The sequence below is a fragment of the Macrobrachium rosenbergii genome, chromosome 21, assembly GCF_040412425.1.
Source record: "Macrobrachium rosenbergii isolate ZJJX-2024 chromosome 21, ASM4041242v1, whole genome shotgun sequence".
Lineage (NCBI taxonomy): Eukaryota > Metazoa > Arthropoda > Malacostraca > Decapoda > Palaemonidae > Macrobrachium > Macrobrachium rosenbergii.
The window spans coordinates 67,058,237-67,084,432 of NC_089761.1; positions in this window are offsets into that span (position 1 = coordinate 67,058,237).

Here is a 26,196-nt window from a genome sequence, read left to right on the forward strand (position 1 = left end):
CTCTCCTTAAAGCTGCTAGGAGGTCACCAGCATATGTCTTGGGGTCTAGTTTCTCGGGCTCAATGTTTTCTTGATTTCTCTCTTGAGTGGGCAGTTCCTGCTACCTTTCAAGGTTTTTAGCAGTATGGATATGTTTCTCTGATCTATTCTGTGCATTAGAGATTGTAAGTTTGTTTCGTTTCTCAAGACACACAAGTTAGTCCACATGGGTGCACCTGTGACGAGTCTTAGGGCATTGTTCTGGATTACCTCGAAGCTTTTTTGTTCTGTGTTTGTGAGGCGAGTAAGGACAGGTGCTGCGTACTCCACAGTTGACTTTATTGTCTGTATGTAGAAGGTTCTGAGGGTATGGTATACTGCTCCTTGTTTTAGAGAGGTGATTCTTCTCATGGCATTGTGCCTGCATTTGAGTTTTTGCTTAAGTATTTCTATTTCTTTGAGTGGAAGGAGTTCTTTGTTGATATATTTGCTCCTAGGTACACAAAGTTTTCTACCCATTCAATGGGTTCACCCATGAGTTGTATTTAATTTGGGTTTAGGTCATGTTTAATTGCCATTGCTTTGGTTTTTGCTGTATTGATTTTTAGACCAAGATCTGTACAGCTATTTTCAATTCGTGTTACTGCATTTTGCATATTTTGGTAGGATCTGTACCTGTGTGTGCTCACTAAGCACACATCGTTTGCATATATGAAAATTTCCACTTCCTCTGGGAGGGTGATTGTGGCTACATTTTCCATTAGCACATTGAAGAGGAAGGGGCTAAGTATTCCTCCCTGTGGTGTTCCATTTTCTAAGTTGAGAAAATCTGAGCTTGCTCCTTCGAAGGTGACTCTGGCTTGTCTGTTTTGCATGTATCCTTTGGCCCATGCTAACAGGTTACCCTTAACTCTTTTGTCCACCAAGGTAGCAAGGATGATGGCTGTGCTGGCTAGTTTGTAGGCTTTTTCTAAATCGAGAAAAACTACAATTGACTTTCTGTTGTTAATTGTTGCCATTACATCTGCTAGGCATTCTTGTGTGCCTATTCTTTCTTTGTAACCATATAGTCGATGATGTAGTGGTCCTGTTTTCCATAGGAGTTTGTTTAGTACCATTCTCTCTGCAGTCTTTTCTGTGCAGCTGATGAGAGAGATGGGCCTGTAGGAGTTTGGTTCCTTGGGTTTGGGAATTGGTTGTGTGTTTTGTTGATTCCATTGTGTGGGTCTGACTTGCTCAGTGTATGTTCTGTTGATTATGTGGAGATGTACTTCCTTGGCTGCTGTGCCCATATTTTTCAGCATGCTGTATGTGATCATGTCTAATCCTGGAGCTGTGTTCTTTCCTTTTTTGGAGGGCTTTGTTAAGCTCATTCATTATGAATGGGGTGTCAGTGTCGTCAGGCTCATTGCATGCTGTGTTGATAACTAGCCATCTCCCTGGTGGCAGATGTGCCGGTTTGGTCCTGTCAGAAAAATGTTGCGCAAGTCTGTTCGCTTCTGCCTGTGGGTTGGGATGATGTGCTTGTGGTGGTCTGGTCTTTCCTGATGCCTTGTTGAACCACCACCATATTTTCGCTATTGGGGTTAGACGGGTCGTCTGTGAGCACCACATCAGCCAGGTTTCCTGCTTTACTTCTCTGGCTGTTTGGGTTGCATGGTTCATTACATCCCTTAAGACAGCATGTAGTTCATCTGTGGGTTGTTTCCTGAAGAGCTTCCTTGTTCTGTTAACTCTCGAATTCATTTCTTTGATTCTTGAGTTGTAGTACCAGCTGTCTTTGTGGGGGGTTATGTTTGTACCAAAGGTTCTCTTTGGCATGGAAGCATTTGCTGCACTGTGTAGGCTCTTTTCAAAGTCCTCTTGCAGTTGGTTCATGTTTTGGGCCGGGTCTTGTATGTACTGTGTTGCCCAACTGGCCATATGGTTTTCAAACACTAACCAGTTGGCCAAATCTGGTCTCCAACCTGCTGGAGGAGGTGGTGGTGGAGGTATTATTGTTATCCTTGTGTTAGTTTCTGTTGCAAAGTGATTACTGGCCAATATTGGGTGCAATTTCCATGTGCAGTTTTCCTGTAGATTTTTGGATATGAAGCTTAAGTCTAGCCTTCCGCCTTGGAGGTATGTTGTTTCATTGATATCATTTAGCAGCTTGACTTCAGGAAATTCTTCCATTAGCAGATTTATGTGTCTGCCTGCTGCATTTGTATGTTGCTGTGAGTGTAGGCATGGGTGATGGGCATTAAAATCTCCCGCGAAGGTGTTTTCTCTTGTGGCTGCACTGAAAAGGTTTTCTTTCAAAGGTTTTGTTATGGCCTTTGTATATGTTTGCACAATTAGGGAGGTATTTGCTAGTCTTATAAGGACACTTAGCATTTCTATCCCTTGACCACAGTCTATATTTCTTGTTTGTTCGGAGGGAATTGTTGCTTTAATGAGCGTGATTAGCCCTCTGTTTTCACTTGTGTGTGGGGTTTTGTACACTGTATATCCCTGGAATGTGAATTTGGCGGTTTCTCTTACTAGAGTTTCTTGTAGGAGGTGAATGTACAGAATCTTCGAAGTTGTTTCTACACAGACAGGGCAGACAAACAGATGGCGATCGTGAGAGACAATATAAACGTACAATGATAAAACATATATCAATGGAAAGGCCAGGAAATAATACATATGGCCAATTGCATGAGATTCGAGACAGATTAATGAATACAATGCAGTAGCATAATATATGTGAAATGGCGAGACGTTTGGTGTCTTCACAAACAGAAACACATACAGTTTGATACAGAAGATTCGGTGGAACATTATGAGTACATGATTGGAATGCTTGCATGGCAATGCAAGTAGTGGTGATTGTACATAAATCGAGACAACAATGGTTAGGGAGACACAGACGGAAATATTGTATGGTAGAAGTTGCATTCCTTGAGAGAGAGAAAACGGGATGCTCTTGCTTTTGTCTTGTCCTCTCCGATGGATGACGCACACACACATGCGCTCGAAAGGACCGCACGGTCTTACAGGTGTACTCAGAAACTCTCAGTCATAATGGCTTAGATTTCATCTTTCTTGATTCTTCTTTGGGTGGTCTTTCTTGAGTCTTCATTGGGTGGTCTCTTTTTGTCTCTTCTTTCGTTGTCTTCTTTCTTGTATTGTTAAAGTATTCTTCTGCTCCTGTTGTCACACAAGCTTTCCTGTAAAAATTGAGCACTGTTGGTGTAGTGTGGTATGAGGAGAAATGTACAAAGTAAAAGTTTGTTTAAATTATTTAATTATTAGGTAAAAATTTAATTAATTAATTTGGTTGATATGACACTCTTTCACAAACTGTCAAATGCTCATGATGAGGAATGTATTGTGTGTTGATTTAAGAGTACACAGACTTTGTTGAGAAGATGGACCAATTGTTCAACTGTTTCAATAGTGGAACTCGTACCAGTAATGCAAAAATGCGACATGCCATGAGTCTGAAATCAGGTCACATGGAATTTCTAGTTAACTCCCTCACATGGTTGGGTGGTGTCAAATCACTTTGTCCACGAAAGCTGCCTTGCCTCTCTGGATGTCAGATGGCAATCAAAGGTCTGTTACACTTGTAAGATGAGCTACATTCAAAATACAAGCTCTCTTACCTATTAACCAACAGACTCAATCAAGATTGTTTGGAGAAACTATTTTCAATAATTCGGGGGAAAGGTGGGCACAGGGACAACCCAGATGCATTTCAGTTCAGGAGTGCATTCCGCCAAGTCATGGTGGATGCTATCGTGGTTCCAAGTGCTGGTGCTAGCTGCCAAGAAGACATTGATACCTTCTTGGTAACTCTGAACAATATAGGGACTTCAGGCTTTGCAAAATCTGCAGTGAATATCACACATTCCTCTCTGCCAGTTCCTGTATCAATACAGTTAGTAATGACCCTCCCTTGGGGAGACTACCACTCGAGGGATGCAATGTGGTGGCATATATCACAGGTTTCATTGTGTGTATGATTCGTCACAAAGTTTGTAGAGAACGCAGAACATAGCTTCAAAGTACTCTTGATCCACACAAGCCTGTTCATGTTTTCCTTTCAAGAAGATTTATGGTAACACACTAGGAGAGGAGCTAATTGTGCCAAGTACATCCCTTTACGACATGATTACTCAGATGGAAAACAAGTATAGAAAGATGGTTTCTGACATTTACTACATAAGCAGAGTTCACTACAGACTTGCGACGGTCTTGGAGGAGAAGATGCAGTGCAAATTTTTAGCTTGTTCTGTGTGGAACTGCAGGTTCTTCATTGTCAACCTCATTATCCGCATCCGCCTTCATCACATTTTAAAAGTTGCAAACAAAAGTCTTTTAGTCACAGGTCGAAAGAACAGAAAACTCATGAAAGTCAATCATCTGTAATACTGAAAATGTATATTTCCAGTGTAGGGCCCAGATGTACTAAACATGCTTGCGATGGTGTGTGTATCCTCTTTTTTTGGCTTTCCTTGGGATAATATTCCTGTTTTCCATTTAATTTCTGAATAATATGGTTAGAAACATATTTGTATTTGTCAACAGTCGCAGAAAAAAATTTGAAAAAAGTTTATTACGATCTGGTATGTGACTATGTAATGTTGAAAAAACCTCAAAGAATCCAAAAATGTAATGTAACGAACAAAAACTTAACTTTACAGCATCGTAAATGTCTGTGCATCCGGGCCCAGTATAATAAAATAAAGATGTCAATTTCAGTATGATAAAATAAAGATATCAATTTACAACGGAGGAGTTTCAGTTTGTCTATAGTCTGGCTTGATATATCTTATAAATTTATTTATTTATTTATTCATATATTTCCTTTCATCAATAACTTTCAACCTATTGAATGAAACCTGGTTTAGCACCAGTTCTTAATGATAAAGAGAGGATAAGCTGCATGTATTCACTAATTTGTTTCCAATAGAATATTTAAATAATCAATCCAGATTAGTGCATTGCTATATAAATAATAATAAAAAATCAGAAGACAGTGTTGCAACCCACAAAAGTGCTAACAACCGCCGTAAACATTAGTGTGGTGTATGCCAGCACAAACAAATGCTATCACAGTTTACGCGCTGGCCGTCGGATGGCGCCACCGGTCCCGCATTTACAATTTTCACATAAAGACTCGCGCGACTGTCTTCTCTTTACTTCTCTATGCTCTTTGGTTTCAGTTAATGCCGACTCCACTGTGCATAATTATACAGTATATACCGGTTGAGTGCGGGGATTTGTACTTAGCGAGCGTCAGCATCAACCTCCCCCACCAAGAATGAGTAACACATTATATTTACATATTTATTAATATAGAACTATATATATATATATATATATATATATATATATATATATATATATATATATATATATATATAATACATTTATATATATATATATATATATATATATATATATATATATATATATATATATATATATATAAATATCTATATATGTATGTATATGTATTTGTATGTATATATTATGTATGTATGTATATATGTATGTATATATAATAATATATATATATATATTATATATATATATATATATATATATATATATATATATATATATATATATATATATCTATAATGTATGCATGTATATATATATATATATGTATGTATATATTATAAATATATATGTTATATAGTATATTATATATATATATATATATATATTTATATTTATATATTTATATATTTTATATATATATATATATATATATATATATATATATATATTTATATATTTTTGTATATATATATATATATATATATATATATATATATATATATATATATATATATATATATATATTAACTTTATCACATACACAATTGTTCTGTGCATTAGTAGAATTACTTAGGACCTCATTCAAACTGGATGGTATCTAATGGAGTTTTTATTCAAAAAGTTAAAAACTCCATTAGATACCACCCAGTTTGAATGAGGTCCTAATTTTAGTATATATATATATATATATATATATATATATATATATATATATATATATATATAAATATATGTTATATATATATATATATATATATATATATATATATATATATATATATATATATATAAGGAAATATATCCAATTCATAACTTTGCATATACTATAAGATGTGATGAAAGAGAGATAGCTACAAGATGGTACTAGGTCAAGCGATCAGTCGCAAAATCATTGCATTCAGCAAGTAGTTTGGTTATCAGCTGTTTGGCAGGATGAACACACAATATTGGCTCTGGTATGTGAAACAGACGACCGAGTTGATATGTGAGTACATAAGTTTGTCCATTAGAAAATATAGATTTTGTCTAATTCTGCCCAAAAGTAAGTCTGATTGTTCATTATCGAAGCTAGAGCGAGATCATCCAGACGTAGCTTTGAGTGTTCCAATCTCCTAGAAACTGGCAGAATAAGGTAAAGTTCAGACTCTTCTTTTTCTGTGTGAACTCAGAACTTGTGATTTTTACCATATTTCAAGACACTTATGAACTTGTGTGGAAAGTTGAACATAACCATTCATGCCACTTAATATTCTATTTTATTGTGTATTGCTTAACCATTATTAATCATGCATTTTAGACTTTCGTTATTATGTTTTGCACTTGTATATTTTTGGGAGATTACTATTGTGCTTAATTCTTTCGACAGATGTCTGTGGTGACACTGTGGTGACATTATGATGATATCTGTGGAATTGGTGTGGAGTTATAGAAGACAATGCAAACCTTTGCAATGTCGGTGTTTCTCATGGTGGTTGACTTAAGACTAGACTTATGATGTCTAATATGGAGTATGTGAGAGTTTTTGTGTTTAAAAGGCTTAGCCATAATAAGACTTTTAGTCAGAGTTAGATTATTTTGACTTGATAACTCATTTATTATGCATTTTAATCTTTTCTTTGTTCATTCATTACTGGTTGGGTTGGTTTGAATAATAAATCTATTTTTGTAGGAAAGATTGTGTTTCCTTAGATGATCCATTTCTTTTTTGAGTATGTTCGAGAGAGAGAGAGAGAGAGAGAGAGAGGAATCGGTGTGCTGTAAGAGAGAGAGAGATTTGCTGAGAGGGGAAAATGCGAGCGGAGTCCTAGGGAGAAGGGAGCGAGTGAGAGAGGGGAGGGTCTGTGTGGGCTGAGTGTCAGGGAGAGGTACCAGGGTCGAAATCACCATGCTTTCCTGTCGATAGATCACAAAGACACATTCGTAAACATTTCTACACGAAATGCTGAATCTGTTGTAGAAAGTTGGAAGATGATGTAAATGATGGGTGGAGTTTAACAGCAATGTGATCCTGCTAAGGCACAAGGAAATTTGAGGCAAAACATCATTCAAAGGTCTCCCAAAAGATAAAAAAGTTATATGGAAGCAAAACACACAAGACAAAGATCCCAAGAAAAGAAAGAATCCCAAAAGAACTATGATAAACACATAACAGAAGAAAACGAGCAAATATAAAAAGAAGTTAAGAAAGTTGCAAAACAACAAGTTGCCAGAGCCAAGGCTGCTGCTTTCAGTGATTTGTATGAGAATGTTGACACACTGGAGGGCCAATGAAACACCCACAGGATAAACAAAGCTAGAGACAAAGCAACAAAAGACCTCACACACACATTAAGCAAATTAAAGATGGAAATGGTAAGGGTCTAAATAAAGAGGAGTAAATTATGCAGATGGAGAGAGTATTTTTGAAAATCCCTAAATGAAGAAAAATTGTGAACACACATTGAAGATGAGTAGCAATGAAAGAGAAGTTATTCAGGATTAGTCAGAGAGAAGTGAGGTACTAAGTGCAAATGGGAAGAAAGGTAAAGCAGTGGGACCTGTGATGGAATACCAGTCGAGGTGTGGAGGTGCTTTAGGAGAGGAGGGAATTGACATCTTGTGGGACTTGTTCCAATAAGATCTACCAGCAGGAGAAGATAATTACTTCTGAGAAACAGGGCTCGCTAGTCCCCATTTACAAAGAAAAGGGACATCCAAGATTGCGCCTAACCATCGGCATAAAGCTGATGGCACATACCATGAAAATCTATGAAAGAATAATAGAGGCAAGGCTAAGGGATGAAACATCTATATGACGAACTGTTTAACTCATGCCAGGAAAAGGGACAACAGATGCCATCTTGTATTACAGGACAAGTCATGAAAAAATATAGAGAAAAAGGTGCTAGAACTACATCTTACGAGATCTTGGAGAAAGCATATGATCGAGTGCCTAGGGCAAGAGGTGGAGGTGCATGTAAAAACGTGTCTCAGAAAATATGTGAGGATTGTAAATGATATGTATAGAGAAGCAACAATACAGGTAAGAAGCTCAGTGGGAACAACAGACAAGTTTGAGGCAAAAGTTGGACTCCACCAAAGTTCTGCCATGAGTCTCATTTTGATGTGGTAATGGGATGTTTCAGTGTCTGGAGTGAAAGATCAGGTGCTCTTGGAGGTAATTTCTGGTGGTATGACATAGTGCTAGTGACCACCAGTAAGGAAGAAGCAGACAGGAAATTGGAGTTGTGGAGAAGTGCATTTGAGGACAGAGGCCTAAAGATAAGCAGAGCAAAAACTGAATATATGTGGATGAATGGAGGAGACCAAGAGGGAAGCATCAACTTAGAGCAGGCAGAAGTAAAAAGGGCTACATCCTTTACACCTTGGGTCGTGTCACTGATTGTGCAGGGATGGAGGAGGAAGAACCACAGAATACAGTCAGCGCAGGAATTGGAGGAAAACATCAGGTGTAAGCAGGACAAAAAGATTTAATGTAAAGATGAAGGGGAAAATGCATGAGCATTGTCAGACCTGTGTTGATGTATATAGTTGTGGAACATGGCCCATGAAGAAAGCACACAAGAGAGAAAGATGGAAGTGGCAGAAATGAGAATGCTACGTTGGATGCTGGAGGACAAAGAAGAGACAGGATAAAGGAACAGATCATAAGAGGGACGGTGAAAGCTACAGAAATATCAAAGTAGCTGCAACAGACGATTATAATGGTTTGGACATGTATGTAAAGAATCATGAATATAAAGTGCCTGAACAAGAAGGAGAGGTAAAACAAGAATGAGATGAGACATAGTTAATAGGGACATGCAGGAGAAGAACGAGGAGATAATGGTGCATGATCGCAGAAGATGGAGAAGACTTATATCAAACAGTTGACCCCATATAAAGATGGGAAAAGGTGAAGATAAAGAAGATATATATATATATAGTGAGAGTATATATATATATATATATATATATATATATATATATATATATATATATATATATATATATATATATATATATATATACACACACACACAGACACACACACACACACACACACACACACACACATTACATTACATATATATATATATATATATATATATATATATATATATATATATACTGACTTTGTTTTTACTCATTTTTAGCAATTTAGAGAAAGATTGTGAGAAAATTGTCAATCCCTTCTGAAATGGGTAAAGACCTTTACTTCCTTTAGTTTCATTGATTTTGCCATTTGCACTATATATTTCAGAATTTCATCTTGATTTGTGAAGTTCAGTCATTCCTAGATATTTTTTCTGTAATACTTTGCTAGGAATCTGCAGGCGAAAAGAAATTATTTGTACTCTCCAATCTTTATTTTGAGAAAATCCTTTGCTTCCAAAATATTTTAGTGATTTCGAACTTGTTTGCAAAATCAGTTGCACACCTTGATTAACATTCATATTTTGAAGGCCAATGATTATTATTTGTTTCTCTAAAAGTTTGTGTGATGTTTTTAGATCGCTTTTACTTCTCTTTATAATTTTTCTCATGGATCCGCTTTTGACAAATTTCCCGTCACTTAACTGAACTCCATGATCATGAAAATTGTTCCTTATTAGTTTCATTATGTGAGAAGGATCAGCGAAGACAAATATTGTGATCATAAACAGTTGGATGTGCAAATGTAGAATGATCCAGACTAATACCTTAAGTATTTCACACCTATCATTAGGAAGATTCAGGTCATTTATCATTGTCACTACACGAAATCCTGCTGCCTCTATCTCTGTAACTATATTAAAAAGATACGACTTTGTCATATCTGTATCAAAGTCACACATTACAATTTGCTTCCATGAATTCACAAGGACTTTTACCATAACGCACTGGACTTTACATCTCAGAGGATAGAGTGCTGGAACTTTAATCAACGTGCCATTCCTTTGCAATGCTACACTCGTCAAATGACAAGAAGAAAACACTCCTAAATAACATTACTTCTGATTTATGTTTCTGTAATTTAATAATTGACCTCATAATCCCTGGTTCTATAGTCAGTGTTGAAAAGAGGGAAAAAGAAATCTATAGTTTTCTCTTAGATACCTTGAGTTTCTGGACTTGCTTTTTTTTATCCCTTATTAGAAAAAACATCCATACATAGCTCAATTACGAACCATTTTACATTTTTGTTCAGTAAACGATACCGATAAAAGTGGATACTTTGCAAATGGCAATTTAACAACAGATAACAGGAACACAAAGAACCTGCAATGAAACACTACCTTGTTAATGAGCAAAAGGTAGACCTTGGCAGTAAACAGTGGTAAGGACTCTCTGATCTCATTAACTGATCTTGGGTTTACATGTGCAGTAGTAGAGGGCGCATTTCTGGTTGCTGGTTGGTTGACTTGGTATCATACGAGTATGACCACTGAAAATCATCAACAACACGCCCAACAAACATGGAGATGGCTCCCTATTCTATTTCATCATCAGCATGGCAGGTATAGCATAGACCATTCCCTAGGTCAGCATATCATAAAACATCAGTCGCCAACAAATCATTAGATAACTTTTCATTTCATGATTTCAGATGACAAACATTTAAAAGCTACGTAGATAGTTGAGATCATAGACATCGATGTTTGCTATACACAAGAGGAGCACCCTTTGGACACAAAAACAGGATAATATCCAAAAATAAAGTTTGAAGAAACTTTTTATTATATTCCAGATTGATCTAGAAAATGTCTACAGAAGATTCGTAACCAACGATTAGAGGTCAGTTCCCCAGTTTAAAAGTGAATCCAAATATCAGTGTTTAGAGAATCTGAGAGTGTTATTATACCTAAGAATCATTTATGCTGTTACTCCAGGCCATGGTACATGTTCCTGCCTCACAAGTAATCATGGCTGTTACAGCTAACCTTCGCTTTAAGTTTTTTCATCGTGACTCATACTTGCCTAACTTGAAACTGTCTAATTTCTGTCTGTGTCATAAACTCAAATCTCACTTGTATTACCACTATTCTTTCAACAATAATGAAGTCACCAATGCTGTTGGGAAGTATTCTGACTCCCTACATGCAGTATTTTCTGATCATAACAGTAATGCACGAACATCAGTGCATCAAGTAACCTGAAGTTAGGGGAAAGCATTGTTATTTTGGCAATTTTGTCTCAATGAGGCAGAGAACTTTTATTCCATTTAGCTGAGAAAATTTCTTTTTAAGTGTGTATTGCTTGTCTTTCACATCTTTACAAAGATGACAAAATGGAATCTTTTTGGACTTTTTCAATTACTAACTGTAACTGTATGCTATAATCTCTAAATTATGGATGACATCCAAACTCAATTTAATGACCTAACCATGTTCAGTATTACAGGAAAAATGAAGAATTCTTGGTGGAATTATTCTTCCTTCAAGTCTAATCTCTTATGGAAATGTCTACGTATATTACCTGCCTTTGCCAACATCATTCGTGTTTGCTTATATTTATTGTAAGTAACATGTGCATCATGTCTTTTCTTATCCTCTGCTGACTAGAATATGCAAAAATGAATTGCTCCTTCCACCTAAGTGCGTACTAATCTTGAATTCTGTACCACTGTGTTGAAGAAGTCGCTTATAGTTACTAGCTCTGCAAGTCTGAATGTTCCTGGATCAGCACTTAGCTTGGAAAGTTCCCTTCAGTAATGTAGAACAAAGTTTTAAAAGGTAATCAGATACAAACATTTGCTGACTGGGTTTTCCACGTATAATTTCCTCCATTACTACATTCCCACTGGTAGATGGTCTGTGGCTCTTCCTTAGTCCCATCCACTTCAGGGTGTAACATCCCTGCCTACACAAGTCAGGATAGAAGAGACTCTTTAGCCTTGGCAGACAACTTTTTTAGAAGTACACTCCAAAATCAAACCAGTGGACTACTCTGAATACATAACTGGTTCCCAGCCTTGGACTGTGCCATTGCCATTAAACCGTGGCCCTCCATGGTCTTGGGTTTGAGTTCCTGTGCTTGAGAGTATAATCAGGCAGTTTTCCTCTTTGTCGCTCACTTTTTTTTTTTTTTTTTGAAGGTGTGTAGGATAGGCTGATGAGAAAGCAAAAGTTGGTGGGTGGATTGTCAAGCAAGTGCCTTCTTCTTTAGCTAATCTTTTCCTTCTAAGCTTTTTTTACAGTTTCTAAATCCATCTTGTGTCAAGCCTGGTGAGTTTTCTATTTGCCTTACAAGAGTTTTTCATTGAAAATATTGTAAATAATGTAAATACTGTTGTTGTTGATTTCATTGTTTATTGTTCTGTTGATTTTTACTGTTGCTGTTGTTATGAGTCTTTCTATTAGTGTTGCCTGCTATTCATTACTGTAAGGAAAATTGCAAAGTCCTTTCCTCATATGTTCGAGGGTTAAGATAAAAATTTCTTAATCTCCAGAGTTGTGCCCATAACTATGATTTAGTGTGTTTAGCTGAGGCATTTGTAAACAGTAACAAGTTAAGGATTTGTTACTACTTACTCCAAAAACTTGGAGAGTACTTGCCATGAAGTTCTTTTTTTTAAGATTTTCAGTAAGATTTACAGTATTTACACATTTATTGTTCACTGCAATCCAAATATTAACGATTCTATATATGACTGTCTCATAGAGAGGATTAGTATGGCTCAGTTACAGGATTCAAAAGCTTCATTTGCTGTTTATGGAGACTATAGTAAAGCAGAGTGGTTTGATTCAAATTCCACAGATCGACAAGGCCAGGCTGCTCTCGAGTTCTGTATACCACCCAATTTTGCCCAGCTAGCTGAGGAACCCATACATATTTCTCGTAATAGATTAGACCTCATATTCACAAATGAAGCAGCTGTTGTCAAGTCGAAGGTCTGTGAACATATAGGGACTTTTAACCATTGTGGCATTGAGATGGACATATCCATCAATCAGTATATTGTTAATCTCACCATTGGAAAAACGGTGTGGCTGAAATCTAGGGTCAACTGATAAAATGCTGATGGCTATTTTAGTAAGGTATCACCTTAGAAAAGTCATGAAATTAAGGACACATGGCCAGTCTTGGTTGTTATGGCTAGTCATTTATCCGTTTGTCATGATTACCAAGACAAACAGACAAAATTCAACACAGAGATGAAATCATTATCATGAAAATTACACCATTTTTGTTAAATCTCGCAGTGCTGTGAATAGAATTTACCATATAGCTATACTCACAGACTTTAAGAGAAAACTTGAAGGAATTACTCAGCCTTATCTGTGGTGGACCAAATTGGCATTATTTATAATTGGGTGCGGACTAGTCTTCCATTCCACCATTAACAGATGGTGATATATTGGATACTAGCTCTAATGAAAAGGCTGAACTGCTTCATGGTACTTATGAAGCTAAGCAATCAGCGGAGGATGTCCCTCTCCCTCATACTTTTCATACTGAACTCATTCTTACAAAATTTTAATTTCACTCTAGGGATGCTATGACAATTTTCAATAATCTTGATAGCTGGAGTGAAGATCCTGATGGTTTCTTTCCCTAGTTTTTTTTTTTTTTTTTTTTTTATCGACTCCTAGCCTTTTGTCTCCAAGATTCGTAGATTCTATAGATTTTTATGTTGTATTATCTTTGTGGATGAGAGCAAGCTTATTAATACAGTGCCTGTTCAAAAGAGTGGCCTATTCTACAGGCTTCAGTAACTGCAAGCCAATCTCTATTTTCCCTGTGCTCTCGAAAGTAAAAAAAAAAAAAATAAGCCATAATATAAGTATGTGGAATATACAGGACTGTTATACAATAGTCAATATGGATATAGGAAGCAGTTAGGTACCTGCAATGCTCTTTTAGATTTGACATCCATTTTGCAAGAGAACCTTGGTACGGGTTTTGAGTGCAGAATACTCCAAGTAGATTTTAGTGCTGCTTTTGATTTAGTAAATCATAAGGCATTTATTTCTAAACTTCAGAATCTTGGAGTGAGTGGCTAAGTTGTAGGATTGCTTCAAGATTTCGTTACAGGTAGACAGCAGCGAGTTGCTGTTGATGGGATCTTTAGTGAACCAAGACCTATTGTGTCTTGAGTTCCACAGGTTAATTTTCTTGGTCTGATGTTATTTTAGTGTATACAAGTTATATGGTTGTTCTGAAAAAACAAGATTGTTCAGTATGCCGATGATGCAACACTTGTGGGTGTAGTAAAGTTTCTTTTACGAGAAATGAACCTAGCCTTAGTCTGAATCGTGATTAGCAGATCTCGTACAGATTTTCCACCCCATCCTCTCCTTCAGGTGAATAGGACTCTGCTGAATGAGTTTGGAGCTTTAACTATTCTTGTGTAACTTTTTACTCGCATCTTACTTTTGAGCAGCATCTAATGAAAGTGCTAACAAATGCCGCACGGAAGTTTGGTATTGTACATTAGGCCTCATATATCTATAACAGTGGTAAAATCAATGCAACCTATTCTAGGTTATTTGTCCTTCCTTTACTAGAATACTGTTCTTCGGTGTCGATGTCTGCTTCTGCCAGAGATTTATCTCTTTTAGAGTGGTTCGTGATAGTAGGTTTCAGTTTCCTAATATTAGCAGTTATGACTTGGACCACTGATGGATGATCTATTGTTTGCCAATTTCTCATAAGGTGTATTATAAATAACAGAGATCTTTCTCATTCACAATTGATCCCAGATTCGCTGAACAGCATCAACAATATACAGCAAATGTACCCAGCTGTCGAACCTCTCAGTTCCAGTTGTCCTTCATTCCTACACCGCTGGACTGTGGAACAGTCTTCCTGAGGATGTGGTGCAATTCGAACTTCAAAAGTTTAAGCGAAGATGCTATGCATTACTACTCTAAAACAATTCCCCTTGCATTTTAATAATTTACTTACATTTCTATTTATTTATTACTTTGTTAATTCAATTTTCTTCTCTAATCGATGATCTCTTCTTTCTGTATTTTCCATTACCTTCTACTTCTTCCAAATGAACACCATATTGTTTGGAAGCTTGAATTTCAAGTCAATGGCTCCTGTGGGTTTGTTCAATAGGAATAGGGTTCATGATCTGAATAAAAATAATAATAATAATAATAATAATAATAATAATAATAATAATAATAATAATAATAATAATAAGAAGAAGAAGAAGAAGAAGAAGAAGAAGAAGAATAATAATAAGAAGAAGAAGAAGAAGAAGAAGAAGAAGAAGAAGAAGAAAAGAAGAAGAAGAAGAAGAAGAAAGGATCTTTACCACTCTTGCTGACAAAGACGGCATTTGGCCCGCTATTTTTTTCTGAACTCGTGTTTATCCTTTTAAAACAGCTGTTATTATGCAGTTAGGTATAGCGAAGGCAAGCTATACAATTAAATTTATGCCTGAGATCTATTTGTGATCTGTACACCATCCTAATAAAAGAACGTAAAGTTTTCTTTGTGCCTCCAGAGTTGGCACATTCTATCCATTCTAGTGCAGCTGTGTCAGCTTTTCAGGGTAAACGGAATAGTACTTTGGATGCTAATGTTGTGTTTGCAGCAGTCACATATCTACTGTACAGTGTGTCCTTGTAGTGATTCAACACAAACACGAATAAAAAGCTGCAGTACCATCACTCTAAGTCAGGGGTTCCCAACCTTTTTAACCTGATGAGCACCCACTTGTTTTCTGGAAAACTGTGAGAGCACCTCAATAATTTTATAGTCAGGGAATTAAGAAGCAGTCCAATTAGTAAGTGAAAGACTTAGTTTTCGTTTATTTAAATGTAATAAAAATGTTGAATTACTTGCACTGAAGACTCAAAAACGAATTTTTACTGCTTGGATGTTTATTCATAGTTACTGATATTCACCAGTCAGGCATATTTTAATAACAGTCATAGATATTATAGTACATTAGCGGCACACAGTGATTCACAGGTAATATATTTACCTCTTAAGGTAGATTATATTGATAACTAAAAATGCAACTAAATGAATTTTATTATTCAATAACAAACTAAAACATACAAATGTTTATTGTCAGTTATATTCCTCTGTACGTTAATCATGTGATATACGTGGAAAACTACAAAGAAAAAAAGAGAACAAATAAAGGAAGCATTATTTCCTGAATGCTGATACACAAGCTAATTATTTCAACTCTTGGGCATTAGAAAAAAGTTAAGAATAATAATAAAACAAGTCCACCTCTCCGATAGTTTGTGGAGTCATTGAGAACCCTGATGCTGAACTGCTTTGGCTAACTTTCCTATATTTGCCTCATCAGTGTTTGCCAATGCAACTCGCAAGCAGTGTTATATGTATAAAACAAAAAAGGCGGGAGGGTTTTTTAATTCGGCAAAGAAGTATGAAGAGTTGGTGTCGATAGATTTTTAACAACTTCGAAAGAGCACTGCCAGACTATCAGAGAGCTCAGAGGTGCTCGCGAGCACCAGGCTGTGAGCCACTGCTCTAAATAGTCAAAATCTCTATGAGTATGTTAGAAAGTTTGTTACTTTTAATTTTGCCATAAACCAAAAGTACTCTCCAGTGTAACCATTAACGTGCAAGTAAAATTTCTAGGATCACCATAGCAATGGGAGATCGCTGTAGATCAGTTCACGTATGGTCCATCCAAAGGATTTGGTTAACTGTCAGTAAACCAAGGTGCTACTTCTGCTATAATTACCCCTACCCATATAATCCTATTAGTCATATTTATACCAAGAATATCATTTCAAAAGTCAAACTGCAAAAAAAGATGTTTGGTGATATTTAGCCACTCATCAGAACCCTTTATAAGGTTTCTAATGTTGGAATAATTTTCGGTATGAAATAACGCATCTTCGACGACAAGAAAATAATGCTAATAAAAAAAGGATAATTTAACTTAGACAACACCAATCTAGGGTAAAACGATCATGGTAGAGACTTCATCTATTATTATTATTATTATTATTATTATTATTATTATTATTATTATTATTATTATTATTATTATTATTATTATTATTATGAAACCTATTCACATGGAACAAGCACACAGGGGCCATTGGCTTGAAATTCAAGCTTCCAAAGAATGTTGGTTTCAACCTCCCACTGCAGACCCCACACTGCAGTAGTAGCTGATCATGATACAGAGCCAGTGATTTTTCATTGCCCTAGGGGAGATGCGAACCTGAGACATCTGAGTGGCATGACACGGCACTAACCACTGTACCAGAGGAACAGCTAGAACAGGACCAAGATGCGTGAGATATAAAACATGAAATTCCTAAAATTCAAACAACTTTCCCGTAGCAAAAAGAATTTTACAAGCTAGATGAAGCCAGTCTAGAACAGTAGCCATTTTTTTTTTTATTCCAGTAGCTAGGGAATTTTTCTCCTCATTGGAGTAACTTATAACCCTTTTCTATGTGCTTTTATAGCATTAAATAGGATCTGCTAAAAATGCTTAATTAACAACGGTAAATATTTCCTAAATGGCTGCTACTTTTAAAGTTATAATAAATACGGTTATATCCAACCGAAAAACTATATCTAAATAATTAGTAAACAGAAGCAGTAATTTGCTATTTAAACAAAAATCTTATGTTATTGTTCCTCCCGTTAATGCTTTATGTAACCTTTTTAAGGAAAGGATAAATTTGTACTTCAGAATTGTTATTTTTATTATTTTCCTCCTTTCCTCGGATTAATGAAAGAAATACTTAGGTAAGTTTATGAAACGCCTCAAGTGTCAACTACAGAACAACTATTTATAAAGTTTTGGTAACTCCACCTCATTCATAGATCACCGCATATCTTCATTATTTTCATAAAAAGACTATTCATAATCCTTAGGTAAAATACTGTCACTGAATGATCATCTGAATGTCGATCAAATTTCTGTGATAAAATGTTTACATTTTTATAGCAACGGCTTTTTTTATAAAGTATATTAATTTTGGATGAATGATAAAATCCAACAAGAGCTGCTTTACTGTAACCTCCTGAAGTAAATGAAGGATAATGCCGATTGTGGTGGCTGTTGAACCTCTTAGGGTGTGCTGGGAAGCGATGGACTTTAGGATTCATTTGGAAAAATGTCTTATCATTTTTTTTACTTTTAGAGCATCTTATTTGAAATTAGTTCTCTGTCTCTTTTACGCAATGCTTTTTTCAAATTGAATACTGAGTTATAGTATATATATATATATATATATATATATATATATATATATATATATATATATATATATATATATATATATATATATATATATGAAATTTTTTATCATAATCATGATTTATATGTTAACATGAAGAGAATGTGATGATTTAATTACTGAGATATCTCTGGCTGGAGACCATCATCGAAGGGGAATTTAGCATGCGATAATGAATAGCCAGAATCCCATTCAACGACTCCAGCAGATGGCGCGGTGGTAACGTCTACCGGAGTCGTTGAATGGGTCCATGTCAAGGGTTCGCGTCCCAGTGGTACCGTTCATTTATCACTTATAAATTCCTCGGTGATAATTCTCCATCGGAGATACTCTGAGGCAGCGTGAATTTGATATTAAACGACATTTGTAGCTTCATGATTATATATATATATATATATATATATATATATATATATATATATATATATATATATATATATCGTTACTTTTATAACATCTACTTTTCAAAAATTTATGGTAATTTATAAAATCATACTTAATTTACTTAATATATATATATATATATATATATATATATATATATATATATATATATTAGTATATATATATATATATATATATATATATATATATATATATTTAGTGAGGATGAGAGGCTTTTTGCAATTTTTTCAATCGATAGACATCATAGTGTAGGTGAAGGATCAGTCCTTCTTCCTTTCAAAGTTCTTTATTTTTGCTGCTACGCTTCAGGACGAAAAGTCCCATTTTCAAGCTATAAAAATAGAAGTTAAAAGTTAAAATAACAACTCGGACTAGAAATTAAGTTAAAAAATATATGCAAATAATATAAAAGTCATATAAAGGATAAGGTGCTGAAGGCACAGACCGAGTGGACAATCGTCAAAGTGTTCAACTCACCAGAGAGGTTAGAGGTTGAGGAAGACTGGGTGTTTCACTGTGGAGCTTGTTGTTTAATGAATAGTGATTCCAAAATTTTTTGCTAAATATTGTTCGTTAGGAGTTTGGCCTATAATTTTAAAATTGTTGTAGTTTATATCATATTTACAGCTCTTTGCATGTTCACCATACATGAAAATTCAGGATTAGTCAGTTTGACACCTGTTCTAGCTAACGCCTCAATAAGAGTCCAATCTCACTTTGAGCAACCTAAGTGTGGAGCCAACGTACTTCCCAAGATTACATATAGGGCAATTAAAGAGATATACGACTCCTGAGGTTATTAGAGTTTCTCATTATGTTTAAATAGAGATCTAATATTCATTGGGTTGCAGGGTATTAGCTTTAATTCAATGGCAGGTAAATATTTCTCGACTAAGAACTTCACTTCGATAGAAATTTGAGTCATGAATAAATGGGACACTTGCATATGATCGTAATTTTGGTACTGTTGGTGTTTTAGTTTTAGGATGGAAGATATTGTTAAAAATTTGCAGAGAGTGTTTTATAGAAAAAGTTTTGATGGAAAGCAATTGTCAATGAAATATTGGTGGAATAGGTTATTTCACTGTGAAAAAGATTCCAGTCAGACGTTATGTTAAAAGCCTATGAAAGAGCGTAGACATGGAGTTTTGTTTAAAATTATAAGCAGTTACTATAAAACTTTGAGCCTAGGCCGGTAAAGTTTTCTTTCTAAAAACCGTGGTGTTAAAATGATCATTATAATTAAAAACTGTTACATCTAAAAATGGCAGCTTATTTTCATTTTCATATTCAATTGTAAAATTAATATTGGGATGTATTTTATTAGCATAATCAAGAAATTTGTCAGCTTGATCTTTATCCTGAACAATAAAAAAGGTATCATCACGTACCTACTATAAAATAAGGGATGGTAGCCAAGGACAATTGTCCAGTATGCGCTCCTCAGGAGCACATAAAAATATTTGCAAAGGTGGGACCCAAAGGGATCCATCACCATACCATCAACCTGAATGTAGGCATTACCGTTAAAAACAAAGGCTGTGTGTCATACAGCGAGCTCGAGCAATATTCTACAATCCCGTGAGGTTAAAATTATTAAAAGTGGCATCTGGTTCAGTAAAAATACGGCTAATAATAATGTCAATGGTTTTTCTACCGGTACATTAGTAAACGAGACTCCCATCCATGCTAACCATAAATAAGTCTGAATCCTGGGGTAAGATTTTTCCTAAAAAAGTGTTCTGAATTCTTACAGCTATAGATATTAGCAGTTAAAGGAGCTAGGAGAGGTACAAGAAATTTAGTAATTTTATAATTAGAAGTAGCATAAGAGGTGAGTATGGGCCTCATAGGCATACTTTCTTTATGAATTTTAGGTAGCCCATACATCACTCCTTATGAGGCACCTGTACTGTATAATGAAGTATAGTTTCACTAATGATTTTATAATCTTTAAGATATTTTCAAAAAACAGTTAATTCGGTCTTCTATCTTAAAGATAGCAGAGTATTGAGGTTCTCCTGTCATTCTGAATTTAGATTCATCCCCTATGATATTTTCCATCTTTTGTATATATTCATATTTATTTAGTATTACAGTACCTGTTCTCTTGTCAGGTTGTGTTATTGTTAGGTCTTTTCGTTTCCCAAGTTATTGAAGAATATTCAAGTAAGTCATTCTTAGAAAAGAATGGTGTCCAACGAGCAGTAAAATTGTTAAAAGTTTTCTGAGCTATACCATGTAGTTGGGATCACATTTTAGGTACATCTACATCGAGGCGGAGATTAAGTAGTCTTGCAAATAATGATTCCTTATAGTAGGTGTGAATTATTAAGTATTTTTCATTGAGATTTACCATGCTTGTAAAAGTTTGGCTGTTGATATAGGGTGATTCTTAAGACCACTTGGGTCATATCTAGGGGACAGGCCAGGTCACATTCCATTAGGGGCGAGGGCGCCTTTTTCCAGTATGGGTAGCCTTCGTAATTCCACTATTTTTGGCATAGAGTGCTCATTTGGGTTCAAATGTCTCAGAATAAGGTGACGAGAAGGTATGTATTCTTTTGTGCTCAATAATGTATCCAAGTGGCTCCCAACCTGGGGTCCGTAGATCAATTGAAAATTTCATATATCATTTTCCTTCATCATGCTTTTTTCATATCAACTTCCATTACACACACACACACACACACACACACACACATATGTGTATGTATGTATATATACACACGAATAAGCACAATGAAAAAGATATTGTAGTTACATACAGAAACCCATTTAAATGAAGGGTCCTTGGTAGTGAAAATGTATATGATAGCCTACAGCGAATATAGGAGATGTCATTAGGACTTTCAATCCCTTTTCATAATATTACAGTGATTTTTTCTTTGTCTACAGTTCCAGTTGTCTAACGTCGCATAATGGACTGGTCAAATGTATAGTATGCGCCAACAGGCAGCCAAGGAGGACTTGGTCTGTCCCTCAGGAAACAAGGTTTGGTCGACAAACATGAGACCTATGCAAATTTTTAGCAATGGTTGATACTTTTCCGGGATGCTGGGTATCCGTTGAACTAAACAACTGACCCAACTGTTGAAGAGTTAGTTCAAAATCAAGGAAAGTGGCATAAGAACTGTAGAAGGAGGTGGAAGGGACCCTCTTGACCGCCTTATTCAGAGAGGCACAAATCCAGTTTCATACCAGAATCCATCATAACGACTCCTGTCTCATTTCCCAGCTACTCGAATCAGCAGAGAGTCAGGAAAGAAGCCAGCCGACCTGCCTTTTCTGCAGTGAACAGGCTACACAGAGAAAAGAAATTACATGAATTTCAAAGGTGAGTAGTAACTAAATTCTTATTGAAGTTTATGAAATGTAGCTTTTTGTTTGAATACTAAAAAGTCATAAGTAGAGTGTCATACTATTGGATGTGATCCCATTTACATGTAATTATCTATTGAAGCCTATCTTACATAAATTGTTATCCATTTTTCAGTTGGACTTAACAGAAGAGCTGAAAAAAAGTAGGCAACTAGAATGAGGAGATGACAAGGTTTTGACGAAAGTTGCAGTTGGAAATGTTGTGGCTAACGACTTAGTACCACTCTTCCTGTCTGATTGGTTTCACAGAAGATGTGATAATTTTGTAGAAGATTTTGAAGATAACTTTAATGCTACTGACACCAGATCACTGGGAAGAAGTCCTGTCACAAATTGATGAAGACATATCTGAAGGTCGTTCGCTCTTTCCTCTAAAGGATATTCACCAAGAGCTGACTCGCAGAGACAAACAGTATGGATATGAGAGAGAAACAGAACTCGATTAAAGTCAACAATTCTCCAAAGATTCCCTGTTTTGAAAAAGGAAATTGGATATAGAAATGAAGTACCACTGGTCTAGGGGATTCAATGAAAAATGTTTGTGTCTTCATGTCTTGCCTTCCAGTTCAGAGAATTCATATTTTTCCATTTTAAAATGGCAGCCTTATCTGTTGCAGAGAAATGAAGCCCTTTTGGCCTGGAAACCATACATTCCACGTTCAAAAACAGGGCTCAGGAAAGGTGCCAAAAGACTCAATTCCTCATGCACTCAGGTTTTTTTATTATAGAGTAAGAATGCTGTGTTTTATAGAAAGGTACTATGCATTATTATTCATTTGTGTATAGAGTATTGGTATCATTGAATGTAGTTCCTAAGCACATCTATATACTCTACATTCGCTCTTTTTCAAGCTGTTGATTTACTTGGCTTTGTTTCATTTGCGCAGGTATGATGTTATTTGGTCCTTCTTGGGAAGAAGATTTAGAAAAGCCTGCAAGCAATTCTCAGCATTTGCTAACTAATTATGTTCAACTCCAAGATCAAAGTGCAAAACCACTGAAACACCCCTTCCAGTTTACTTAGGTTTATATGCTCATTCTTAGTTTAGAAGCAGTCAGCTAATCGATGAACTAGCTAGCTTTTGGTCTATCTGTAAGCTACAATTGGTAAAATACATAGAAGAAGAAGATAGGGCTTTCTGCTATTTAGCAGTTTTTCAAAGGAAGAGTTGTGACTCCACCTGGACTTCAGTTGGGCTCTACATTGTTGCTGCATGTGATAATATTGACCACAATCCTTCCCTTTCGCACAACAGAGAATCCTTTCATGGCACAGCTATTTCTTTGTTCCAGTCTCAAGAGGACCTGATAATGGAGAAATGAGAGTTCGTTCTAATGCTGGCAGTGGTTCTGGTGTACTAAAACTACCTTCTGGTTATGTTACTGTTCCTCCTTTAGTAACTGGTATCAATGCCTCTCTCCCTGTCTGCCCACCTATCGTTCCATGTTACTAATGATATATCAAATGAGAGAAGGAAAGAAGAGGACTGGGCACAAAGGTAATCTCAAAACTTGAACAAGAAGATGAAGGCACCTCAATCACAGGATGGTCTACAACCATTGTTGAGGCTGGAATTGCAAGGCAAGGTGCAGCTGATGCCTTACTTAAAGTTACTCATGTTACAGGGTCCAGGTTTGTTTACTCTCATAAACTTGACGTTGTGTAAGCTCTCAGTAATGATTATATGGTGTTCTTCATTGTATATGTATTGTATGGGCTGTCTGCTGAGAACAGTGTTGTCTTGTTTACTTTGCTGGTCCTAATTAGTAAGTTCTGTCCAGCTTCTTGGCACAGTCTGTTTGTTCTGTAGTGTTTTGTTGGGTCTTGTTTATGTGTCTGTCTGTCTTGGTGGACCTGGTCTGTGTCCTAGCTATCCTGCTGTTTTAGCTGTTTTTGTCTGTGTTATCCCATCCATTTTCCTGTGTTGCTGTTAAAGATCTACCGTTCACTAAAGTCTGAACTTTTTAGGTATGCCCAGAAGTTACATATGTAGCACTGAGGAAGTTGTTGCAGGAGGCCCACAATGAATTGCAGCCAGAGATGTTATTTGAGGAATGGATCACTTCAATGGAGCAGTCACCAACATTTGTGTTCTGGCTGGCTTTGCTTAAGCTCCAGAGAGATAATCTTTATATTCATTCGTGCTCAGCGCACTAGTAACTACTCTCTGTATGTGGAAAGTTTACAAGCCATTGCTCCTATTTTTTTGCTCTTGACCATTACAACTATCCAAGATGGCTTTCAATTCATATTCAAGTTCTCATGGAACTCGATGAACTTATATTCAGGCTTTTTCAAAATGGCAATTTTGTGATCAAAGAAGATCAGAAGCGATTCTCTGCTCTCGTGGTCGACCAGGCCTATGAACAACTCAACAAGATTATTAAAGGTACTGGTGGAATAAATGGCCTTACTCAAGACTCGACATCACTGACAAAATGGTCGTAGTTTGGACCTGTTCTTATCCAACTCATTCAAGACTTCAATGACTCAAGCTCTTGGGAGGCAAACACTGATGCATTTCACCATGATGAGGGAAAGAAACGGCATTCAAATTTTGCTGAAGATGTATGTAACCTCACTGATGTTATATGGAGTAAGGGAAATCCATTCCTTACCTGCCAGATTTGGTCAACCTTGATGGAGAGATAAGTGAGAACAGTCAAGCAGTGTTTGAACTGGAAAAGATTGGACAAAAGCAATATAGTGAATTTGTTCGAAAGGTAATTGTTGAGAGGACTGTGCCAGTGGATCATCCCATGAAAAAGAACAATATTCTCATCTTTAAAATCAAAGCATGTCGGAAACCTCAGTCAGAGAAACTGCAGTTCTTCAGGTCTAGTGCATCCCTCTTCAGCAGTACGTCGGAACATTAATACATAATCGGCAATACATTTATTGAACAGATGTTTGAAAACAATACAGTCAATAATGGATAAATTATCTGTTATATTTACAAATAGGCTGCTAGATAATTCGGTTAGTTTGACAATATTGCTAAATTTCTTGTACCTCTCCTAGCTCCTTTAACTACGAATATCTATAGCTGTAAGAATTCAGAACATTTTTAGGAAAAAATCTTACCCCAGGATTCAGACTTATTTATGGTTAGCATGGATGTGGAGTCTCGTTTTACTAATGTACCGGTAGAAGAAACCATTGACATTATTGTTAGCCATATTTTTACTGACCCAGATGCCACTTTTAATAATTTCAAACTCACGGATTGTAGAAAATTGCTCGAGCTTGCTGTGCAGGACACAGCCTTTGTTTTTAACGGTAAAGCCTACATTCAGGTTGATGGTATGACGATGGGATCCCCTTTGGGTCTCACCTTTGCAAACATTTTTATGCGCTCCCTGGAGGAGCGCATGCTGGACAATTGTCCTTTGGTCTACCATCCCTTATTTTATAGTAGGTACGTGGATGATACATTTTTACTGTTCAGAGATAAAGATCAAGCTGTCAAATTTCTTGATTATGCCAAAAAAATACATCCTAATATTAATTTTACAATTGAATATAAAAATGAAAATAAGCTGCCACTTTTAGATGTAACAGTTTTTAAATATAATGATCATTTTAACACCACGGTTTCTAGAAAGAAAACTTTTACCGGCCTAGGCTCAAAGTTTTATAGTAACTGCTTTTATAATTTTAAACAAAACTCCATGTCTACGCTCTTTCATAGGGCTTTTAACATAACGTCTGACTGGGATCTTTTTCACAGTAAAATAACCTATCTCCACCAATATTTCACTGTAATTTATATATATATCCAAATTTTTATATATATATATAAATATTTAAACAATATCTTATATCCTAAAATATATATATATATATATATAAAATTACGATTATATAATCCCATTTATTATGCCAAGGGGGTTGTTTGTTTTTGCCCTCACGTGGCTAATTGCCATTTTAACATGCCATTGAATTAAA